The sequence below is a fragment of the Elgaria multicarinata genome, chromosome 9 (genome assembly GCF_023053635.1).
Source record: "Elgaria multicarinata webbii isolate HBS135686 ecotype San Diego chromosome 9, rElgMul1.1.pri, whole genome shotgun sequence".
Taxonomy (NCBI): domain Eukaryota; kingdom Metazoa; phylum Chordata; class Lepidosauria; order Squamata; family Anguidae; genus Elgaria; species Elgaria multicarinata.
In genome coordinates, this window is record NC_086179.1 from 97,275,516 (window position 1) to 97,299,950 (window position 24,435).

At 41.2% G+C, this 24,435-nt stretch overlaps 1 protein-coding gene across 1 annotated transcript in view; it reads left to right on the forward strand.

Moving 5' to 3' along the window:
- Positions 1–2,766: 2,766 nt before the first annotated feature.
- The window catches only part of CCDC91 (coiled-coil domain containing 91), a 141,374-nt gene continuing 119,705 nt past the window's right edge, over positions 2,767–24,435 (forward strand). Inside the window, exon 1 of the mRNA XM_063134388.1 lies at positions 2,767–2,807. The gene's annotated coding sequence lies outside the window, so the exon portion shown is untranslated. The remainder of the gene's footprint in view (positions 2,808–24,435) is intronic.

Below are 24,435 nucleotides of genomic sequence, written 5' to 3' on the forward strand. Positions count from 1 at the left end.
CACTGGTTATTTCACGGTTGGACTACTGCAACCTTCTTCTCTCTGGCCTTCCTTCTTCTCACATCAGTCCATTGGTTTCTGTTCACCATCTGCCGCAAAGATCATCTTCTTGGCTCGCCGCTCTGACCATGTTACTCCGCTTCTGAAATCTCTTCATTGGCTTCCAATTCACTTCAGAATCCAATATAAACTTCTCCTGTTAACCTTCAAAGCTTTTCACGGTCTAGCTCCTTCCTATCTCTCCTCTCTCATCTCACACTATTGCCCCGCTCGTGCTCTTCGCTCCTCTGATGCCATGTTTCTCGCCTGCCCAAGGGCCTCTACTTCCCTTGCTCGGCTTCGTCCATTTTCTTCTGCTGCCCCTTACGCCTGGAACGCTCTTCCAGAACATTTGAGAACTACAAGTTCAATCGCAGCTTTTAAAGCTCAACTAAAAACTTTTCTTTTTCCTAAAGCTTTTAAAACTTGATGTTGTGTGGACTTTACACTGTTAGTTTTACCCTACCCTGTGCCTGTTGGCATTCTCTTCCCCTCCTAATTGTTTTACTATGATTTTATTAGATTGTAAGCCTATGCGGCAGGGCCTTGCTATTTACTGTTTTACTCTGTACAGCACCATGTACATTGATGGTGCTATATAAATTAATAATAATAATAATAATAATAATAATAATAATATTGGCAAGTATGGTTTCTCTATGGAGAAATCTGTCCCATTGTTTCCCTATGGACAAGCGCTTTGCAATGAATCCCTATGGGCAAGTATGGTTTCTCTATGGACAATTCTGTCCAATGGATCCCTATGGGCACATATAGTTTCTCTATGGAGAATTCTCTCCTGTGTTTCTCTATGGACAAGTGCTTTGCAATGAATCCCTATGGGCAAGTATGGTTTCTCTATGGAGAATTCTGTCCCGTGGATCCCTATGGGCAAGCGCTTTGCAATGGATCCCTATGGGCACATATAGTTTCTCTATGGAGAATTCTCTCCTGTGTTTCTCTATGGGCAAGCGCTTTGCAATGAATCCCTATGGGCAAGTGTGGTTTCTCTATGGAGAATTCTGTCCAATGGATCACTATGGGCAAGCGATTTGCAATGAATCCCTATGGGCAAGTATGGTTTCTCTATGGAGAATTCTGTCCCATGTTTCTCTATGGACAAGTGCTTTGCAATGAATCCCTATGGACAAGTGTGGTTTCTCTATGGAGAATTCTGTCCAATGGATCACTATGGGCAAGCGATTTGCAATGAATCCCTATGGGCAAGTATGGTTTCTCTATGGAGAATTCTGTCCCATGTTTCTCTATGGACAAGTGCTTTGCAATGAATCCCTATGGGCAAGTATGGTTTCTCTATGGAGAATTCTGTTCTATGTTTCCCTATGGGCAAGCGATTTGCAATGAATCCCTATGGGCAAGTATGGTTTCTCTATGGAGAATTCTGTCCCATGTTTCTCTATGGACAAGTGCTTTGCAATGAATCCCTATGGGCAAGTGTGGTTTCTCTATGGAGAATTCTGTTCTATGTTTCCCTATGGGCAAGCGATTTGCAATGAATCCCTATGGGCAAGTGTGGTTTCTCTATGGGCAAGTATTGTCCTTTGTTTTAGTACGTCCCTGGCAGGCCATTCCTCAATCTGGGAAAACAACTGTTAAAGATACAGGAGCCCTGTCCTCCTTTCCATATGGTCACACTACGTAATATCCCAGTTGAAACATTTATTTATTTATTTATTTATTACATTTTTATACCGCCCAATAGCTAAAGCTCTCTGGGCGGTTCACAAAAATTAAAACCATCATAAAACAACCAACAGCTTAAAAACACAAATACAAAATACAGTATAAAAAGCACAACCAGGATAAAACCACGTAGCAAAATTGATAAAAGGTTAAAATACAGAGTTAAAACAGTATAATTTAAATTTAAGTTAAAATTAAGTGTTAAAATACTGAGTGAATAAAAAGGTCTTCAGCTGTCGACGAAAGGAGTACAATGTAGGCGCCAGGCGGACCTCTCCGGGGAGCTCATTCCACAACCGGGGTGCCACAGCGGAGAAATGTAGTCTCCTTTTCTTTTTTCTTGAACATCCAGTCTGAAGAGCCCTGTGTTGCCAAACATCAAAAACTGCTTCTAGCAGGCTTCCTCCTCAGAGTATTTTGAACAGCGGATTGAGATACAGAAATTAAGCAACTTCCAAGTTGATCTCATGACTTCATCTCAGGAAGAAGCTTCAAATCTGAGCTTTGCAAAGGCACAGCAGTACGGCCAGAGCCAAGAAGTTAGTGACCCTATGGGTACCTGAGCAAAACAAATCTAGTGTAATTGTGGCATAAACAATGCTATTTGTGTATTTCACTTTTCAGCAGGGGCTGGAGCCGGCAAGCAGCGTCTTCCTCCCGGCGCCAATCCCATTTCTCATCATCCAAAGAGAAATAAAATAAAGCACCTGCGGAGCGGCAGGATCCCATGGGAACCACACGGAGAAAGAGCCACTCATTTCTTCCCGCAGGTGCCAAAGAAAACCAGCAACGGAATGGGGGTGGGGAGGCAGAGCAGGGCCCGGTATTTCCAGGCTTTCCCTCCCCTCAGCTCAGGGCTTTGGGAAGGCAGAGGGAAGCGAGGCCGGTGCCGGTGCGGGTAACATCCGGGGCAGGCGGCCGCTCGCCCTCCTCACGCGCAGACACGCGTCCCGGGCGCCTCATGAACCGGATAGGCTGCGGCCTGCGAGGCGGGGCAGGGGCCCAGGGCATAGCGTGCGGACGCAGGGCAGGGGGCGGGGCGCTGGGACGAGACGCTGGTCAAGGTAACGACGGAATGCGTGCGGGGGCTCGCGCGACTGCGTTGATGCGCTACGGGGGAACCAGGGGCCGGTGGTGGGAGGGCGACCACGCGGCCCGCCTTTGACGAAGGAGGCGGGCGTCCATTGGCTTCACGCGGAGGGAGAGACCCCTCCGGCTAGGCTCGCGTCCCTCCGCTTTCTCTCTCTCCCCTGGGGGGGGGGGGTCCGATTCGTGCTCGTGGCTGTGGAGCTTCGTGGTGGCGGGCGGGCGCGCAGGCGCTCCCTCCACCCCGCCGCAATGCGCGGAGAGGGCTCTGAGCGGGGCTGGGCCTCGCGGGGCAGGCCGGCGGAAGCAGCGGCTGCGCTTGGCAAGGCCCCGTCCCCGCGGCTGCGCCTTCTGGAGGGAGGGGACAGATGCGCAAAGATGCGCCCCGGCTGCGAGGTCTTTGCTTGGCAGCGTTCACCGCCCCCCTGTGCCGGCTGCCCTCGAGTTCGGGGGGGGGGGGAAGAGACGCCAAGGACCCCAACGAGGAGTCGCGGCGAGTGGGTGGCTGTGGCCACTGGCCCTGACCAGCCCTGGGCTGCCTCTGCGGGCCGCTTTGCAGGTGATGCTGTAAGGAAGAAAAAGGAAAGGAAGCTCTCGTGCAAAGCACTTGAGTCATTGCTGACTCCTAGAGGGACGCCTGCTTTCGCTGACGTTTTCTTGGCAGGCTTTATAGCGGGGTGATTTGCTGTTGCCTTCCCCGGCTGTTATTCCCTTTCCCCCAGCTAGCTGGGTACTCATTTTACCGACCTCGGGAGGATGGAAGGCTGAATCGACCTGAGCCGGCTGCCTGAAACCAGCTTCCGCTGGGATTGAACTCAGGCCATGGGGAACATTTCAGCTGCAGAAACTGCTGCTTTACTGCTCTGTGCCACACAAGGCTCATAATGCTGTAAAGTATACCTCTAAATGCTGCACAGTGTGCAAGAGAGCAACAGGCGCACGTGCCAGGGAGCTGTGAGGAGGGGATGTGGTGACACTTGTAGGCACAATTTGGTGGCAAGCTAGGATCGGGTCTTTGGAAAAGTCATAAGCCGCTGCTGGTTCAAGGCAGGAGCCGATGGAGCCCTGAAACAGAATAAAAAACTCTTGTTCCCCCTTCACCTCAGGGCTATTGGTACTTCGAGCATTCTTCTGGAGGAGGAATTGGGGTGGGGTATAATGGGTAGAAGGTTGGACCCTTGGGTGGCTTTCGGCAGATTTCTCCCTCTCGCCCTAACCTGTCTCGCCGCCGTTGTGAGATGAGCATGTGCTTAGCCCTCTTAATTATATTCCTTGAAGGAAATGTGGAATACAAGTATAAAGCATATGTACCTGCCCGGACCGTAAGATCATCCACAGGGGCCCTTCTCCGTGAGCCCCTGCCAAAGGAAGTGAGGCAGGTGGCTACTAGGAGGAGGGCTTTCTCCACTGTGGCACCCCGGTTGTGGTATGAGCTCCCCAGAGAGGTCCGCCTGGCGCCTACACTGTACTGCTTTCGTCGCCAGCTGAAGACCTTTTTATTCTCTCAGTATTTTAACACTTAATTTTAACTTAAATTTAAATTTTACTGTTTTAACTCTGTATTTTAACCTTTTATCAATTTTGCTGCGTGGTTTTATCCTGGTTGTGTTTTTTATACTGTATTTTGTAATTGTGCTTTTAACCTGTTGGTTGTTTTATTGTGGTTTTAATTTTTGTGAACCGCCCAGAGAGCTTCGGCTATTGGGCGGTATAAAAATGTAATAAATAAATAAATAAATAAAACATTAATGTAACATCTAGGCAGGCTGGACCCTGGGCACCTCAAGTTTTAGAAATTCTCCATTGCGCCTCTCTTTTCTACCCTGTAAGTCTGCATGCAAAGGAAAGAGGGTTTCCCTCAGCGTAGCTGCCTCACTTTGGGTGTGATTTATGTGGGGTAGAGGGTTGTGTGAAGATGGCGATGAAGGAAATCTGCAGGTGGATTGAAAGTTGCAGTGTTTAGGAAAAGTCTGGATTATATGGATGGTGAATGTCAGAAGAGAACATTAAAAAAGCTTATTCATAACAAACAGCAACAGCCCACATTTAACTCTCCCTTCCTCAAGATTAACTGGAAGCCAATATTCCATCCAAATCTATTGAACATAGTAATAGTCCAGTTGCAGAGTTATGTGATATGACACAACCTGCACTGTACTACATGTATCAATCAACTGAATCTGGGAGCTTGAAATCATTTATTAAGACAACAATTCTGCTCACCTTAGAGACCACACACCGTGGAGATACATGTGAGATTTATTTATTTATTTATTGCATTTCTATACCACCCAATAGCCAAAGCTCTCTGGGCGGTTCACAAAATTAAGACAATTCAAAACAAAACAGTATAAAACCATAATATAAAATACAATATAAAAGCACAGCCAAGATAAAAACAGCAGCAATGCAAAAATACAAATTTAAAATACAAATTTAAAACAGCAAGGTTAAAATTATTTTATAGACTGTTCAAATACTGGGAGAATAAAACGGTCTTCACCTGGTGTCTAAAAGAATATAATGTAGGTGCCAAGCGAAACTCCTTAGGGAGCTCATTCAACAGCCAGGGTGCCACAGCAGAGAAGGCCTTCCTCCTGGTAGCCAGGACTCTGACTTTAAAATGAGTGCACGACCCTAATTTTAAACTCATGCTATCATTCTAAAGATTATTACGTTTGCATGTGTATGCAATGAAGGACAAAACAACTTGAACTTAAAGGATGTTACAGTGCTGAAATGAGGTGATATTTTTACACGATTATAAATGAGCACACTCGGAATAATGTATACAGTTTTGGTTACTGTACCTTAAAAGGGTATTGTAGAGTTGGGAAAAGTACAGAAAAGAGCAACTGAAATAATCAAGGGGGCTGGAGAAACTCCCCTATGACAAAAGGTTACAGCATCTGGGACCTTATTTAGCTTAGAGAAAAGGCGAGTGAATGGACGCATGATAGAAGGGTACAAAATTATGCATGATATAGAGAAAGTGAATAGGAAGACAAAAGAAATGCTAGAACCCAGGTTCACCCCATTAAGCTGACTGGTGGAAGATTCAGGGCAGATAAAGAAATATTTTTTCACATAGTGTATAGTTAAACTGTAATTCACTACCACAAGATGTAGTAGTGATAGCCACCAATTTGGATGGCTTTAGAAGGGGATTGGAGGGTAAAGATATCAGTGGCTATTAGTCCTGATGGCTATATGCTACCTCCAGTATAAGAGGTAGTATACCTACGTACACCAGTTGCTGGGCAGCAGGGTGGATAAAAATCAATGATTTTTTAAAAACTTATATAAAAAAAACCAGATTTTTAAAATTTAAATTGGATTTTTTTAAATAAAATGCTTTTTGAGGAAAAATCTATCTACAGATAGTTTTCTATTTAAGATACATTATAGTGTAAAGGTTATTCATCATGAAATAAGGATTAGTTTTTAATTACGTAGCATGAGGCTGTTTAAATTTTTTGGTAAATGAATTCCATTAATTCATTCACAATGTTATGCTCTTCCAGAGGTTTCTGTAAGATTATTTTTCTCCTTCCAATAAAGTACAGCAGAAAAGTTGTCCAAATATGAATGATTAACCTATTAAACTGGAGATAGTTCACCTCGCAATAATTCTGTAATTATTTATCTATGATGTGTTTCTAATAGTATAATCAACTCAGTATTTTTTTTGATATAACTGTAAAACTAATCTGAAAAGTTGCTATTCTAAAAATGAAACGTTCATCTGGTTGTAAATATTAAGATTATACCAGCAAGAATGAGTCTTTGTGTAAAATATAGTGAGTTGTGTAAAATATAGCGAGGAAGAGTGCACTTTTTTTGGGGGGGGAAGTCACATGATTAAATCGAGTCTTTCTGAGTAGTGATTTAAATCATGTTTTAAATCAAATTTATTTAAATCAAATCCACCTTGCTGGGGAGCATGGGCTGGTGGGCGCTATTGTACTCATGCCCTGTTAATGGGTTTTATGTGGATAGCTGGTAGGCCACTTGGTGAACAGAATGTTGAATTAGATGAATCTTTGTCTGATTCTGCATGACCTTCCTTATGTTCTTATGCCATGATGTATGAAGATGTAAAATGCATAATGAAAACTGGCCATTTTTAGAGGTCCTGTAGCTCAATTATAGAGCATATACTTTTGCATGCATTAGGTCGTGGCATCTCCAGTTTAAAAGGATCTGAGGTTGAAAAGTCTAGAAAATTCTCTACCCTAGATGTTGGAGAACTGCTGCCAGTCAAAGAAGATAATACTAAACTAAAAAGACCAGTGGTCTGACAAGTTCCCTGTACATATGTTAGCAGGTGGGCTTACTCCATACTGTCTTTTGTTCTGGAAAAAAGTACTAATTCATGTCAATAGTTTTCTATTTTTCATGTGATTTGATGCCTATAGTATTCACATACGGTTATATGGATCCACCAGAATTGATTTTGAAAGTCAAGAGAACAGGCACTTTTTCTATTTCTGTAACTTGGTCAATCCTTTCAGGGGTGAGTGCAATGTCTGTGTGGCAATTTAAAAATAATACATGTGTATATATAATTGAAACTTTGTGTATTTATGTTTATAGACTTGCACCTAACAATTTGCAATTACAATTAGATGCACTTTTGACTAGATTTAGGCATATGGAGGGTGGAGGATTTTCCATAATAAGTCTGTTTAATCTAAAGCAACACATAGTGAGTTACTATATGCAGACCAGCTGGCAGTTATACGGGGCGTTATTGCAAATACGATTTGCAGAGTAACTGAAATGTAGTATTTTTAACTTGAAGAACATGACTCTTGATCTATGCAAACCCAAATCTTCCTATTATAGCAAGCTAAACCATTATATTTATTTATAATACTTTTATGATTCTTACTATATTAAAATTCCTAGGCAGCTTATATTAAAATAAAACATGGCAATATATAAAACTTCGGTGACAATAGGAAAAGGAGGACAGGGCTCCTGCATCCTTAACAGTTGTATCTTAAACAGTTGTTTAAAAAAGGGAATTCCAGCAGGTGTCACTTGTATGCATGCAGCACCTGGAGAAATTCCCTCTTCAGTTAAAGCTGCACTAGATATACTAGAGTGGCCAGATACAAAAGCATGCAGCTTTAACTGTTGCGATGAAGAGGGTATTTCACCAGGTACTGCATGCATACAAATGACACCTGCTGAAATTCCCTTTCCTGTTAAAGATACAGGAGCCCTGTCATCCTTTTCATATGGTCACCCTAATAAAACCGATAAAAAGAATAAATGATTAAAAATAACTTAGAAATTTTAAAACATTACATTATCATAAGAATAAAATGTGATGGACTCAGTGGTCAGGGAAAGCCTGTATAAATAGGTGTGCTTTCAAGAGGCATTTAAAACTTGTCACTGCTTTCACCTCTCGAATCACACATGGGAGAATGTTTCAAAGGGTGGGTGCTATTTGGTAACATTCACTTGACTGCAGAACTAGCAATAAGGCCTCAGAAGAATTTTTGTGTGGGGTGCGTGGGTGGGAGACTGTATATATACAGGAAGATGGTCAGCTAAGTTTCCTAGTCCCAAAATCATCAGGGCTTTGCATGTCAGCGACAATGCCTTGAACAGTGCTTAATAATAGTATGTGTGTGTGTATGTATATATATGTATATATGTGTGTGTGTGTGTGTGTGTGTGTGTGTATATATATATATATATATATATATATATATATATATATATATTACCCGCCTCTCCCTCTGGATTGAGACGGGGAGCAAATAGACACCCAGTGCAGTTCTTTTTAACACAGGTGTAATATGTGTATGTCTAGGTGCTCCACTGAGCATCCTAGCTGCTTTGTTCTGCACTAGCTGCAGCTTCTGAACCAGGTGTAAAGACAGCCCCATGTAGAGTGCATGACAGTTGTCTTAATTGTGAAGTAATTGTGAAGTCCATGGTTATCGCTATCCAGGAATGGGCATACTTGACATTCCAGCTAAAGCTGGTAATGGGTGCTCTGAGCTACTGAGGTCACATGGGCCTCTAGTGGCAAAGAGGCTTCCAGATACACCTCTAGACGGTGTATATTTCCTTCAGAGGGAGTGCAACCATGTCCAGAACAGGTGAACAACCCACTTTCCAGACCTGGAAAGCACCCACCCATATGGGTTCTGTCTTGTTAGAATTCAGCTTCAGTTTATTAGCCATCCTCTAGCCCATAATTGCATCCAGGCACTAGTTTAGAATGTATAATGACCTCTCCTGATTCAGATGTTACAGAGAAATAGAGTTGAGAGTCAACAACATACTGATGACACCTTGCCCCAAATTTCCTAATGACCACTTCTAGTGTCTTCATGCAACTGTTAAACAACATTGGGAACAGAATAGTGCTCTGTGGCATCCCAGAGTTCAACTACCAGTCACCAACTGTTATTCTCTGTACCCAACTTTGTAAGTAAGTGATACACAGTGCCCAAGAACTGTATTAGGTCTCTTCACCTCCTTGCTCTTACTGAAACCTGGCTTCCTGCCCATGATACCGCCATCTCTGCTGCCCTCTCTCTTGGAGGACTCTCTTTCTCTCACACTAGTCGCCCAGAGGGTCGTGGTGGTGGTGTGGGTCTTTTATTATCTAGTTTGTGCCAGTTCCAGCTTCTTTCCATTCCACCATCACATTGTTTTTCCTCCTTTGAGGTACATGTGGTGAGGCTTTTCGCTTCATTGCAACTGCGGATTGCAGTTCTGTACCGCCCCCCAGGCTCGTCCTCAAAATTTATCTCTAATTTTGATTCATTGCTGTCCTTTTTCCTCTCTGATAACTGTCTTACTCTTATCTTGGGTGATTTCAATATTCATGTGGATGACCCTCAAGATGCTGCAGCTCTACGATTTCACTCATTATCTTCCTCTTGTGATCTTAAGCTTTGGTCTGATGCACCCACACATTCCCTTGGACACTGTTTGGATCTTGTTCTCACTCGGAATTGCTCTGTGTTGGACTTTTCTACTGCTGGCTTTCCTTTGTCAGATCATCATCTAGTTTCTTTCATGATTACTCATAATCCTCCTCCTTCACATCCTGTTTCTCGCTCTTGTCGCGACTTGCAATCTATCAATTATGAGGCTTTTTCTCAGTCTCTAGCCTCCTCTCTTCCTTCTGTCTTTTCTGCTGTCTCCTTGGACTCAGCTGTCTCCTTCTTTAATTCCTCCTTATCTTCAACTCTTGATAATCTTGCTCCATCTACAACTCGGATAGTTCATCCTTCTCAACCCCAACCGTGGCTCACCTCTTTCATCCGCTACCTTCGTTCTTGTTCCTGGGCAGCTGAACGCCTTTGGCGTAGGACCAGGGACTGGGCGGACTTTGTCCATTACAAATTTGTTCTCTCCTCTTTCTCTTCTGCTATTTCATTGGCCAAACAGCAGTATTACTCAATGTTGAGCCAATCAAATGCTATGCATCCTCAGCGGCTCTTTGCGTCCTTCAATTCTCTTCTGAAGCCTAATCCACCATCTCTCCCCGCCTCTCTGTCTGCTAATAACTTTGCCTCTTTTTTCAATGCTAAAATCCAAACTATTCGCTCTGATCTTGCCAGCTCTGCTCCTCTTCCAGTTCCTGTTCCTCATCTGTCAGTTCCTCCTGCAAATTTCTCTGCATTTCCTTTGGTCTCAGCTGATGAACTGTCTACAATACTGCGCTCTTCGAAGCCTTCCAATTGTTCTCGTGATCCGATTCCTTCTCGGGTCTTTATTAATCTTATCCCTGCTATCCTCCCTTCCTTGCTTTATATTATTAATTTTTCTTTGTCTTCTGGTTAATTTCCTTCTGCTTTTAAACATGCTACAGTCTCTCCTATTCTCAAGAAACCTACTCTTGATGTGCTATCTCTGTCTAACTACCGACCTGTCTCTTTGTTGCCTTTTGTTTCAAAGATCCTGGAGCGTGTGGTCTACTCTCGTTGTCTTGATTTTCTTTCTAGTAACTCTGCTCTGGATCCTTTTCAATCTGGATTCCGTCCTTTGCATTCCACTGAAACAGCCCTTACTAAGATTACCAATGATCTTCTTATTGCCAAGTCTAAAGGCCTTTATTCCATTCTTATTCTCCTTGATCTAACTGCAGCCTTTGACACAGTTGATCACGATCTTCTTTTGGATTCCCTTCATGACCTCAGATTTTGTGGCTCTGTCTATAACTGGTTTGCCTCCTATCTAGTGTGTCACTCTTTCAACGTATTGGCTAATGGCAGCTCGTCTTCTTCTTTTCCCCTTTCAGTAGGGGTTCCGCAAGGCTCGGTGCTTGGCCCGTTGTTGTTTTCTTTATACATGTTGCCCTTGGGTAATCTTATTCAATCTCATGGCCTCCAATATCACCTGTATGCCGATGATACACAATTACATCTTTCATCTCCGGATCTTTCTCCTGTTGTTCACGATCGTATCTCGGCATGTCTTTCAGATATCTCAGCTTGGTTCACTGTCGTTTGAAACTTAATATGGCAAAGACTGAATTGCTTGTTTTTCCTCCTAAACCTTCTCCTCATCTCTCATTCTCTCTTACTGTCAATAATGTTACACTTACTCCAGTCAAGGAAGCTCGTAGTCTTGGCTTTATATTTGATTCCTTGCTCTCCTTTATTCCTCATATTGAAACAGTAGCTAAATCCTGTCATTTTTTTCCTGTATAATATTGCCAGGATTCGATCATTTTTGTCTGTCTCTTCTGCCAAGACTCTTGTTCATGCATTGGTTATTTCTCGGTTGGACTACTGCAACCTTCTTCTCACTGGCCTTCCTTCTCACATCAGTTCGTTGGTTTCTGTTCACCACTCTGCTGCTAAGATCATCTTCTTGGCTCACCGCTCTGACCATGTTACTCCACTGCTGAAATCTCTTCATTGGCTTCCAATTCACTTCAGAATCCAATATAAACTTCTCCTCTTGACCTACAAAGCTTTTCACGGTCTAGCTCCTTCCTATCTTTCCTCTCTCATCTCACACTATTGCCCCGCTCGTGCTCTTCGCTCCTCTGATGCCATGTTTCTCACCTGCCCAAGGGTCTCTACTTCCCTTGCTCGGCTTCGTCCATTTTCTTCTGCTGCCCCTTACGCCTGGAACGCTCTTCCAGAACATTTGAGAACTACAAGTTTAATCACAGCTTTTAAAGCTCAGCTAAAAACTTTTCTTTTTCCTAAAGCTTTTAAAACTTGATTTTGTTCTGACTTTTATACTGTTAGTTTTACTCTACCCTGTGCCTGTTTGGTGCATTCTCTTCCCCTCCTTATTGTTTTATTATGATTTTATTAGAATGTAAGCCTATGCGGCAGGGTCTTGCTATTTTATTGTTTTACTCTGTACAGTACCATGTACATTGATGGCGCTATATAAATAAATAATAATAATAATAATAATATTAAAAGCTGCTGAGAGATTGAGAAGAATTAGCAGGTTTGCATTCCCTCTGTACCTCTCCTGAAAAAAGTCATTTATCAGGGTGTCCAATGCCAATTCCATCCTAAAACCAGGTCTGAAATGGATCAAGATAATCAATTTCATTGGAAACCACCTGCAGCTGAGATGCCACTAGTCTGTTTATCACTTTACCCAGAAGCGGGTGTTTGTAACTGGGCAATAGTTAGTAAAAATCTCTGGATCAAGGGCAGGCTTTGGGGGAGTGCTCACTCCTCCGCCTCCTTCAAGGCAGCAGGGGGTTCACCTTCCCACAGTGACGCATTTACCACTTTCCTGAACCAATCAGTCAGTCCTCCATGGCTAGCTTGAAGAAGCCATTATGGGCAAGGGTTGAGTGAGCATGTGGTGAGTCATACAGGTACAAGTATCTTATCTACCTCAGGCTTCAAAAACTCAAATGGATCGCACGACTCATAAAAGAAAGCACTGGTCATCTCAACAGACACTCCATCAATAGTGGTGTTCAGGTTGGCATTCAGGCAAGTCTAGGTGGCACCCCATAAAATGTTAAAAAAAAAAAAGTGGCAAGCTACCTAGTGGCAACCTAAATTAAATTTAGGTTGTTTGCACTAGTGGGTATGGTGGGGGCCATGTGTTCTCCAGTTCGAAATCATGATTTAAACCAGAGTTTGATTATACTTTGCAATTCTGGATTGGAGGATAAGTGCAAATCATCATTTGCTGGTTCAGATATAACCACAATTTGGTTTGAGTGAATTAGGAAGTAATTAATTGAATATGAGGATGTGAACCTCATGCACGTTGTATAATCCAAAATCTCTGGCCATACAGATCACATGTGTTTTGCTCTGCAGAATTATATCTGAGATAGGAAGCTGATTTGTTTGTCTTTATATAGATGCAAGGTTGCTCAGCATGATTGCTCACTTAAAGCCTAAGTAAGCTCCACTGAGTAAAATGGGAGTAACCACTCATATGATTGCAATACGTGCACTTTGAACAAAGTGGGGTTTTCTTCTGAATAAGCGTAGAGAGGATTGGACTTTAATACTCTATGACATGGAAAATAGATGTACATGCTCTTTGGCTGGGTGAGTCTTAAATATTAATAATTTGACACTTGAACACATTGCAGAACTTGTTTAGATGAAGGACATAAAATGGGCAATGCTTCACACTGTTGGTATTTTCATTGACTGTCTATTACGTTATCACAAGTTCAGACCCATAAGTGTATATGTAAAGCTGAGGTTGTTCGCCACAATGTACATCACTTTCACTTGCTTATATTGAATCTAACTTGTAATTTTGTTGAACATTCATCCAGTTTGGAACTCTTTCTTCTTGCGTTTTTACTGTCAATTAAAAATGTGGCTGCTTCACTTCTCAATTTGAACTCTAAATCATTTCTGAACAAGCTAAATAGAGCCTGTCCCTACAAAGGTACACAAGGGAGTCTGCCGCTTACTTTACCCTTTTGTGAAAAGTGTCAGTTTATTACTATCCTTTGCTTTTTGTTCTTTAACCAGCTCCTAATCCATAAAAGAACCAATCTTTTTATCCCATATCACCAAGTTCATCCGGGAAACTTTTTGAAAGTTGAAGTATACCCCTGTACACTTAGACATTGGCAAGGTTGGAAATTTCAAAAGTTTAATGAGGCAGGACTTACTTCTCTTGCAAGACTGTTTCTTTCTGTGCTTAATAATTCTAGTTTTAATGCTTTTTTTTTTAAAAAAAATACCAATTTCTCTAGAATAAATGCTAAGCTAACTTCTCCATAACTTCTGGGATCTGTTTCTCCTTTCCGATGTTGAAATAAATGGCCAATTTTGGTGACAGGCTGCATATTTATTAGCTCATCAGAAATTCCAGATATGTGTCTTTTAGAAAACTCAGGTGTATGTCACCTGTACTGGTGATATAAAAATTACAATTTAATATCTCAAAAGTATATTCTGAAGCCACTTAAATTGTAATGTCCAACCCAATATCTAATCACTGATTCTTACAAATGTGTTCTTTTATGATGGCTTTTGAAGCTGACTTTCCTGACAGGAGCAGACCCACCCCATGGCCTTTCTGTCTTTGCAAAGGTAGTAATTGGGGATTCTCCTTGTCTCACAGTCTTCTGTTGAATTCCAAGGAAGGTAGAGTTCTGGCTGTTGAGCTGGCCAAGATGAGAACTGAGGCAAATGTAAACAAACAAGGGAGAGGGATCACCCTAGGTCAGGAGAGGGCATTCTCTCTTATGGGGCATTCTGTCTTATGGGGCATTCTGTCTTATGGGGCATTCTGTCTTATGGGATCTGTTATGTTGCCAAAGCCTTGAGATCCACCAGACAGAGGAAGTCACAAGATGGCACCTCTGCAACAGTGCCAGTTTGATCCCTTCCAAGCCCGTCCTTTGCATGACTGTAGCAGCACCCTCAGAACAGCTATTGTTAGTTGTTACTACTCATGTGTTTTCAGAACATCAGCTTTGCAAACCTGCTAAGCTTGACAATTGTAATCCAGTTTATTCATAAAATTATTCCACTTTCCCCCCTTCTCTCTTTCTCTCTCCTTCTTCCCTTCATTATCTTATTTCTTACTGTCTTATGTTTATTCCTGCCAAAGTCCTTTGTGATACTATCTGACAACAACAGCTCTCTCTTTCTCTCATACCACTTACTCACCTTTAGTTTCCTGGTACTATCACTATTTTTATTACCATTAAGCAGAAATAAAAAAGAAACATTTCCAAAGAAGAGAGAATGGACTGGGATTGAAGAGAATTCCAAAATTATTGGAGATAAGCTTTTGTCTCCTATGTTAAGGCCCATTTATAAATTGAATATTCCACCATGTTAAGGAGTGAATGGAGGCGTTAGTTGTTCTAACCTGTATAAAATCAAAATGGTTTGACTAATCTTTCTGAAATTAGAAAGCTGGGAGGGGGGAAACCGTGCTGTTAATCACTTATTGGTGGTGGCTGAGAAGAAGGTGATGCTGTTTCGTGGACTGGGGCAGGGTGGGGGGAAAGTGAACCTGATGGGAAAGGCAAGCTGGTACCTCCCCATTCAGCTGGGAAAATGACATGTGAGAAGGACTTCTGCTTGTACGCCTGTTTCCCAGCAGATTCAGCCCATGCCTCCACCAGCCTGCAAAACAGCTGGTGTTAGAAATAAGTGTTATTATCATATATTATTATCAGAGAGAGCATAACTTCTGGTGCCCATTTATTAATTTAAAATGGGGTTGAACTCATAACCCTGGCTTTGATTTTATATTGGATGTCAACATGGTGTAAGATCTTGGCTGCCACTGTAATTCGATCCAGTTCCTTTGTTCTACAAACCCATAAAAGTCAATAAACAGAGGTATGGTTTAGAAAAATAAAGTTAAGACTATCCAGTCTTCAATCAAGTACTAAAACACAGATCCTACTTAAAATGCTGAGTGAAAGCTTTTTAAGTACAATTTAATAATTGTATTATTAATTAATTAATTAAAACATTTCTATCCTGCCCTATATCACTGAGATCTTGGCCATAAAAATTAAATGTTATGTATATAGTCATCTATAGACCTTGGTTGAGTTACATTTAGTTTTACAAAGCTTTTTTTCATTATAACAAAACTTTCCTCAAAAATGGAGGAGTTGCAAAAGTGGCAAGGAAGTTATACACATGAACTGATTTTATAATGAGATTTTTTTCATGTTAATGTATTTCAGGATTTAGCAATTAATTTGTTTATAAACAAATATTTTTGATGTATGTTGACATCAGTTCATGTAGAAGAACACACAAATCTATGTTTAGCAAGGCTATATTGTAAATGACTCTGAAACATCTGGATTTGGTAAAGCTGATGAAGGATAGAATGCAAGTAGTAACTTTATTACATTAGGGGACTACTGTGCAATTCTTATTAATCCAGCCCATGTTCCTCCATTAGTTTTGAGTTAAAGAATAGCATACTTAAAAATAATAGTAAAAGCAATCATTTGTACAATTGAATTTCATTATCTTTGTCTCCCATTTCAAAGCATGTGGGGGACAACTAGATTGACAAATGAGTTAGTCTTATTAGGTTGATCATGCATAATAACTCTTCTCTCTCCACCCCTGCTTTTTTAAAGGGCAACAACTTGAACTGAAATCAATGCGGTGGGGTGGGGGAAGGGCTAGGCAGTAAAGATTTTGTTAAAAGAAGTTCACAGGACTTCTTTTTTCCTTCTGGCTGAAGAGGACAGCATTCACTTTTATATTTGGACATAACTTTCTATGATAAAATCAAACTCCAGGAAGTTTAAGTATAAACAAAATCTTAAAAAATAAAAGCAAAACTTAACAACAAACCAGTAGTAAAACACCCTAAAACATAAAGACCCTATCAGCAGACAGCAGCATGCTGCCCACACTAGAAATCTCTCCCAGAGAGCTAGCTCAGGACATTTTGCTGCCTGAGACAGAACAGCAAATGATGCCTCCCCCTTGGTCTCTCTCCCCCCGCCCCCTTAAGGTGCATAGTATTCAAGGCTGGTCAAGTTCTTTTGGCAACTAGTGGAAAAAAATCTCAAGCTCCTCTCTCATGTTTTGCAATAAAAATACAATACTAAATTAAGCAACGAACGAGTTACCCTTTCATGACATCCCAAAAGTGCTGTTTCATGCGGCTGCCTTTCCTTGCTGGTAGAGCTGACCCTCAATAGCAATCACCATGATTTGTGTGCAGCTTGTTGGAGCTGGCTTAAAAGCAGTTTTCAGGGCTTAAAATCTAAAAGGCATGACACGCAAAGAAAAATATGAGAAGGGAAGAGGTAAAAAAAAGCAAACCTGGAACCAGTTCTTAAAGTTACATAGTTACATAGTAGTTCTTATAATGATCAGGTGGCAGAGACATAGTTCTGGGAGAGAAGGAGCCAAATGGAGCTGGTCTTTCAGCAGCACCTATAATTTGGCTTTGCTTCTCATCACTTGCTCCTTCAGCTATAGGGAATGGCTGCTGCCAGTTGATGGAGCTAGTCTTAGCTGCTGCTGCTGCTGTCTCTCACAGCTTATGGCTTTGGTTGGCCAGTTGATTGGGGTTCTTCAAGCATATTTTTTTGGTACATAGCTTTCTTCTAGTCGGTTGTACTGATTACATGGTGAGAGAACTCTCAGCAGTTCAGAGAGAATGCTGTAGAAACCAAGACTTCTTGACTGCTTTTGCTCCTAAGTCATCAGCCTGCTTAACGACATCCCTGCCTTATGCACATTATTGTTCAGGAGATGGTTGCCCACCCTTACTGTGCTTTCTACAGAGGGAGACTGTGATGCTCAGCCTCTGGGAGGAGTCCCTGAGCATGATGCTCCATGGCATAGCTTTGTGGTCAAGAGGGCTGGCAGTCTGCCTTCCCAGACTTTCCCCATCTAATTTTAAATAAGTAGATTTCTAAAATTAGATGTTCTTAGCTTTCTCCCTTTTCCTTCTATTATCTCAGCAGGGGCTATTCTACAGGTCACTTGGAGGTAATTTTGCTTATTCTTGCTGAGTGGGGAAATGGCTAATTGCAAATCTTATTTATTCTCTATTCTTGTAACAGTCTGTAGATTATTTGTCTTCTCTAGAATATGCCTAAATTTACTTATGCTTAAGATCATAATGTACCTGTCTTTTAGCTTGAATTTTTAAGTTAATATTTATGTGAATGCTTGGAGTATGTGTGTTTGTGTGTCTTGTGGAAATACTTTTATCTTGTTGACTGCATGATTCACTCAGGATCAATTTCTTGATGATTGTGCCCCACATATATTCTATTGTGTTTAAGATACTTTCATAATGGAACTTTAAACTTTTTCCTTCTACAAATTTCAAGATTTCTCTAGGATCATAACTATAGCTAAGACTGGATCACCAATTCATTCACCATTAAGGGTTTAATTCTGAGAAATTTGCCTTTAGTTGGAAACTGATTTGAAGTTTTAAGAAGTTTTTTTCCTGCCCAAGTTGTCTTCTAGTTCCAGGTTCTTTTGCAAACATGTTAACGATATTTCACTTAGAGAGATTTTTAAAAATGCAATAAAAAGAATGCAGGAACCAGTATCAAATAATATAACATTTCTAGTCAGTCCAAAACATCAGGATGGCATAAGGTTGCCTCCCCTGCATTAGGCTACTATTGATGGTTCCTCATGAAAGACACTAAAGAAAGAAAAGCATGTCAAAAGAATAAAGCTACACAATCCTGAAGTCTGGCAAATAACCTCTACAAATTCTTCAATAAGAAACTCATCACTTAAAAGAAAGTTGGTGAACACTGAAGTCCGTATTGAATGAGAAGACCTTGACCTGCTCATCTGGGTTGAGGGTCCACAATTCTGCAAAATTTGCATGACTTGAAAAGACTGCTCTTCACTATGTAAAGAAACATAATTATGAATCACTAGAAAAAAAAACTTTTTCTTGGTGATTCCGCGACTTTTTGAAGATAGCGGGAAATTCCTACTTCCCAACTCCAAAGGTTCTGCAGGCACCAGTCTCCCCTTGAGCTTGTATGTCCACAAGATGGTGCCCTTGTGCTGGGAAAAGCCCCAGTCCAGGATGAATTTGAGCTAAGATTGGGAAGGTGAAATATCAACTGTTCTGAAATCTCCTGTTCTGAAATCTCAGGAGAGTATGCCAAGGCCTGCACAAAATATGTTTATTATCATTTCTTTTACAGATGTAATTGTCCATACAACTGGAATATGGAGGAGGCATGTCATATAGCAGCCTGCAATGTAATAATCAATTGGTTTTCTATCCTGCCGGCTTCTATGCAAGATGTGAATTTCAAATTTTAAGACATGCATTTTAAACTGAATTTAGAGGCATCCATCTCTGATATGCTCTGTGGCCTGATTCATTCATAAAATGGTTGGCTGATAGCAGTAGCTTGATCCTTACTAGAGGACAATACTGCTTTGTCGAGTTTGAGAAGAATGGAGCTTTTTCTTAAGATTGTGCTGATGTCAGTTTTATTCTGGGCAACAAACTTTAACTACACAGTTTTTGTTCAAGCTATTTGGAGGACTTACTTCACTTCTTAAATATTTGTTATTGATTACACAAAATGATGACATTTGGGCATCTAATACAAGGGGCTCTTGCAATAACGTTCTTCATATTCCAGCCCCCAAAATGTGATTATTTTGATCTCTACAATGGAACAGTGAGTATCGCTTAATGTTGAGAAACATCCATTGTTCTCTTTGATTTAGAATTCATACTATGCTTACGCAAAATTCTGTAGTACTTTTGGAAGTAGGTGTTTTGTGTATTTTTTTGGTAGCAAAACACACAGGAATAATTGTCCCTAAATCTCTTTAGCTGAGAATTGAGATTTAAGCGATTTCTTGAAAGTTTACAGGTAGGACTGCATGGGATCTCTGTTGGTGAACAATTTCAACATTATCCTTCCTTGGCCCAAAATGTTCCCAAACTTACCTTTATTGTGTTAGTTAGCTCCCGTTGGTCTACATACTTCTTCTAAGATCTACATACTCCTTCTAAGCCCAAATTTTAAACTTTTTTTTACTATGCTTTTAATACAACACTTTTCTTTATATTGATTGGTAGGTTTTTTTTCCTAATATACTTAGAAAAAATCTCTAATGCTGGGTATATTTGTAACTGTAATTTGAACATTATGCTTAGGAGGCGCCTGGATTGGTCTTAAGAGTTTTCTTCAATAACCCGTACAAATGCCATTGTCACTAATATCTTGAGTTTTGCAGAAGTATAACTTGGCTATAACAATATTGTTTTAAAACACCACTTTATAAATGATTTCACTCATCATTCTGAAGGAGGAAATATTGCATAAGAAGGTTTTAAAAACAAACCAGAATTTCCAGTTATTCTATTGGAAAAATGGGGCAAGTCTTCCAAGAGGAAGAGCCCTTTGTATTCCAAGTTTTTCTGCCTCTTCCTCCTCCTACTCCCAGTCAGTATGCACACAGATTCTTTATTTTTGTGTTCTTTCTTCAAAGAAAATCTGCATTGTGGGCTAAATTTCCCCCACCAAATTAAATTAGAAGTGGTTTGCTAGTCCTGCCAGATCTTGAATTAGTCTGCCATCTTAAACTCTCTTATGCTTCTGAAACTACAGCCCTGGTTATATATTGACAAAATTGCCACAGTACTGGCCAGCATTTTACACCAAGTTCTTATTTATGTGTAACGTCGTAGATAATGCAACAAAGTTCGATCCTGTACTGCTTATTTCTAAACTACCCAGAGAACATTATATTGATAGGCTGTCAGAAATGCTATTAATGCTAGTACTTATGTAGCCAAAATGTACTGTTCCTGCACAAGGGGAGGTAGCAGCAGGTGTCTGGGACCCCCAACGTTTGCACAAGTACAAAAATATCTTCAGGGGGAAAATACCCTAAGGGGCAAGCTGCAAAACACCCTAAAGAGAGCAAAGCTAACTTCTTGTTGCAGATCCCATGTGTTTACAAAGAGGTTTATGGTAGCTTTTGGTGTAATTTGATTCCCATGCTGCTCATTACTTTTTTGAATTATTTTGAATCTTTATTGCTTGTTAGCCAACTAGGCCATTCGCAAACAAATAAAATAGTGGCAAAATAACATATTAACATAATAACATAATAGCATATCCATACTCCATCACACCACAATCAGAAGAATAATACAAGCAAATAATATAAAACTGATAGTAGGCTCAATTGCAATACCAGTACTGGCCCGCAAGTAATCTCAGATTAGTAAAATTTAATCCTATATGGCAAACAGAAGCTTCCGTACCTCCAGCGCCCGCTGTACAAATTTTGCAGTCCTGAACGATATATAATGATCAGAGCCTAACAATAATATCTGAGTTACATTTTTAGGTGACGTGGTTGAACCCGGGAATCAGGGGCACAAGGTATTGCTTCCTCAGCTCAACATACACTGGACACTCAACTAGAAAGTGTGTCATGTCCTCAGTTTTGGGGCAGCTGGCTGGGCAGTCAGCTTTAGCGCGTGGATGGGTCCTGTAACGCGCTTTCACCTCCATTAACTGGAGTGAATTTAACCTGCACCGAGTAAATAACCATCTCAACTCATGTGAGGTAACAGAAGTTAAGCATAAAGGGGCTTTTCCCGGGGCAGTAATTATACTTTTGTATATCGTATTTGAATGGCTCGCTTTGATGACAGCCAATGATGATTGTATTTCACAATCATACAGTCTTCTTGAGATCTCCTCTTTAGCCCCATCAAACCCTCTTGTAAGGAGATAAACTTGTGAGCAGCCCAATTTGGCTACAGAATGGCTCATCTTTTCTGCCCATGAATCTTTCCCCATATCCTCGTGTGTGGCCATAACCAGTGGAGAAACCAACTGGAACAGTATCTTTAGCCAGAAGGAGATTGCTGCTTTTAGAGCTAACGTTTGAATTGAGTGACACGCTGTTTCCAGCCGGACAATATCTTTGGATGTTGATCTGGGGACCCCAAGCGCTCTGGTTAAAAATTTATGTTGTTCAATCGCTAATGGTGTAATATCTGCATGGGCCCATACAGGCGCCCCATACAGGATCTGTGGGAGTAATTTAGCTTTAAACAGTTCTATTAGGGGAGCTGTCATCTTCCCCCAGGCCCAGCTGCAAAACGGAAGATAGCATTTGCAGTTACATTGGCTGATAAAGCTGTTACTTTTAAGTGCTCAGACCAAGATCCCGAACTCTGGACTGTTATTCCTAAGTATTTGTATTTATTCACCTGGTCGAGCTGGCGGTTGTCAATCTGCCAACTGTATATCTTCCTTTTTCCCCAAAAAACTAAGATTTGGTTTTATCATAATTAATCTGGAGTGCTTCACTCGTACAGTATGTGCTTAGAGCTCTTAGCATCCTTCGCATCCCCACTTGAGTGTATGAAAGGAGGACAGCATCATCTACGTACAATAACACAGAGATGTTCCTATCCTTCAGGTGGGGTGGGTTGAAATCAGGGCTGGACAAGGAGGAAACAATATCATTTACATATAAATTAAATAGCAGTGGAGCTAACAAACACCCCTGCCGTACTCCTTTGTTAGTGGCAATGGGCTCTGATAAATCACCATCTATGGAGGTTCTCACACATAGGCTAGATTTATAGTACAGCCCCTGTAGTCTTCTAAGTAACTTCCGGTCTATATTTAGTAGTGTTAACTTCTGCCACAGGCGAGGTCGGGGTATGGAGTCAAAGGCCGCTCTAAAATCTACAAATGCAGCAAAAAGAGAGTGGTAAGGGGGGGATGTATACTTCCCTGCTAGATGTTTTAATAAAAAGCAATGATCTATTGTAGATCTGCCGCATTGAAAGCCTGCTTGTTCTTCAACCAAAAGATTTTCTCCAGTCACCCATAATTCCAACTTGTCTAAAAGGTGCCTTGCATATAGTTTGCTAGAAATATCGAGAAGGCTTATAGGGCGATAGTTTTGGGGGTCAGCCCGACTCCCTTTTTTAAAAATAGGGACCACAATTGCCATCGCCCAGTCTTTAGGGAATTTCCCAGAATTATCAATAGTTGTAAATAAGGCTGCAAGCATGGGGATCCACCAGTGGGGATAGTCAATAAAAAGGTCTGTTGGCATACCGTTCCTGCCTGGGGCCTTTCCCCTCTTCAACTTATTTATCAAGGAGCCTACTTCTTCACAAGTGACTGGGGCCCAACTGGGTAGGACCACATCTACCTCCTGCAATGGGGGAAGGCAAGCATTCTCGTCATAGAAAAGGGAACGAAAGTGTAGTTCCCATTCATGGGTTGTGATAGCAGTATCCATAATTGGGGTCTCAGTGTGTCTTAGGGTTGAAAGAAGATGCCAGAATCTGGATCTGTCATTACTTTGAAGTGCTAATGACAATTCAGTCCATTTCATTCTAGTATATTCAAGCTTCTTTTCTCTGATTAGCTTTTTATAGTTCTTGCGCAGAACCAGATAGGAGTGCGGGAATGGGGCAATATCCATGTCCCTTAGTTGTTTGTGTTGTTTTATCATAAATGGGATGATATAAGTATGTATTCATATTTATAAGTTCGTTTGACAACGTACTAAGCTGCTCTGTGGAGCTGCTTGGACTGAGGGGCATTTAAACTCCATGAGAAGATCAGTTAACTTCTCTGGAAAAAACAACATCCTCACCTGCCCTGCCTTGCAATGCAGAGCTACAAGGGAGGTTTGGGCACATTTTAAGTGCGCTCTGAATTTATATAGGCTATCCGGCCTAGTTGTTGCCCCCACTAAAACTGAGACTGCACCTTAAAATGCATCCTGGAATCTCCTGTAGCAAGGGTGATGCCCTGGGATTTCTTGGCAGATAAACCAGTATAGTTAGGTTTCCTTGACAATAAGAAGTTTTGGGAATGACTGCCTTCGGCAGAATTTTGTGTTTCGTAGAGATCCTGAAAATGGATATTTTATGCAACCAGAAATGTTTGCCATGGCAGTTTTGGCTAATTAGATGGTCAAAATAAGTTGATGCTCCTTTATTGGACTAATTCCTGTTCATGATAATGTCAATACAACTTAATTTGGAGGACATTTTCCTGTACTTTTACAGATTTTGGGTGGTGAAATACGTTAGGCCATCTATTCACTTCCTCCTAGGATGTGAATTTCTATTGTTCTACACTGTGTAGTAAATTTGTTCCTGAGACTTCAAGAATCAGTTCAGCCATACAGGTGGTTGAGGTATTCAAACAGGAGTGATATGTTGGCACAGTTAGATGTTCAGCTAATTAGGGTTGCTATTTTCCAAGACATGATTATACAATGCATCCAGAAAAGGACAGCGGCAGCAAACAGTGTGCACTTCTAAACTCTGCTATGCAACAAATCTTATGTAACTATAGATTTGGTGAGAGAAATGATAAGTCAATGTTGTAGAACACAGTTTCATTTGCAATTTAGCATGTATTTACAACCTTGCTTTAGGTCAGGAGTGGGAAACCCATGGCATTCCAGATGATGATGGACTGTAATTCCCATCAGCCCTGACCACCATGGCCAGTGGGAATTGTAGCCCAACAACATCCGGAGGGCCCCACCCCTGCTCTAGGGAATTTGGTTGTGAAGGCAAGCAACAAAGGCATTATTCATTCCCTTAACAAGAGTTGAGTGCTATATAAAGATGATGACCTTGTAAATCAAACTTGGTTAAACG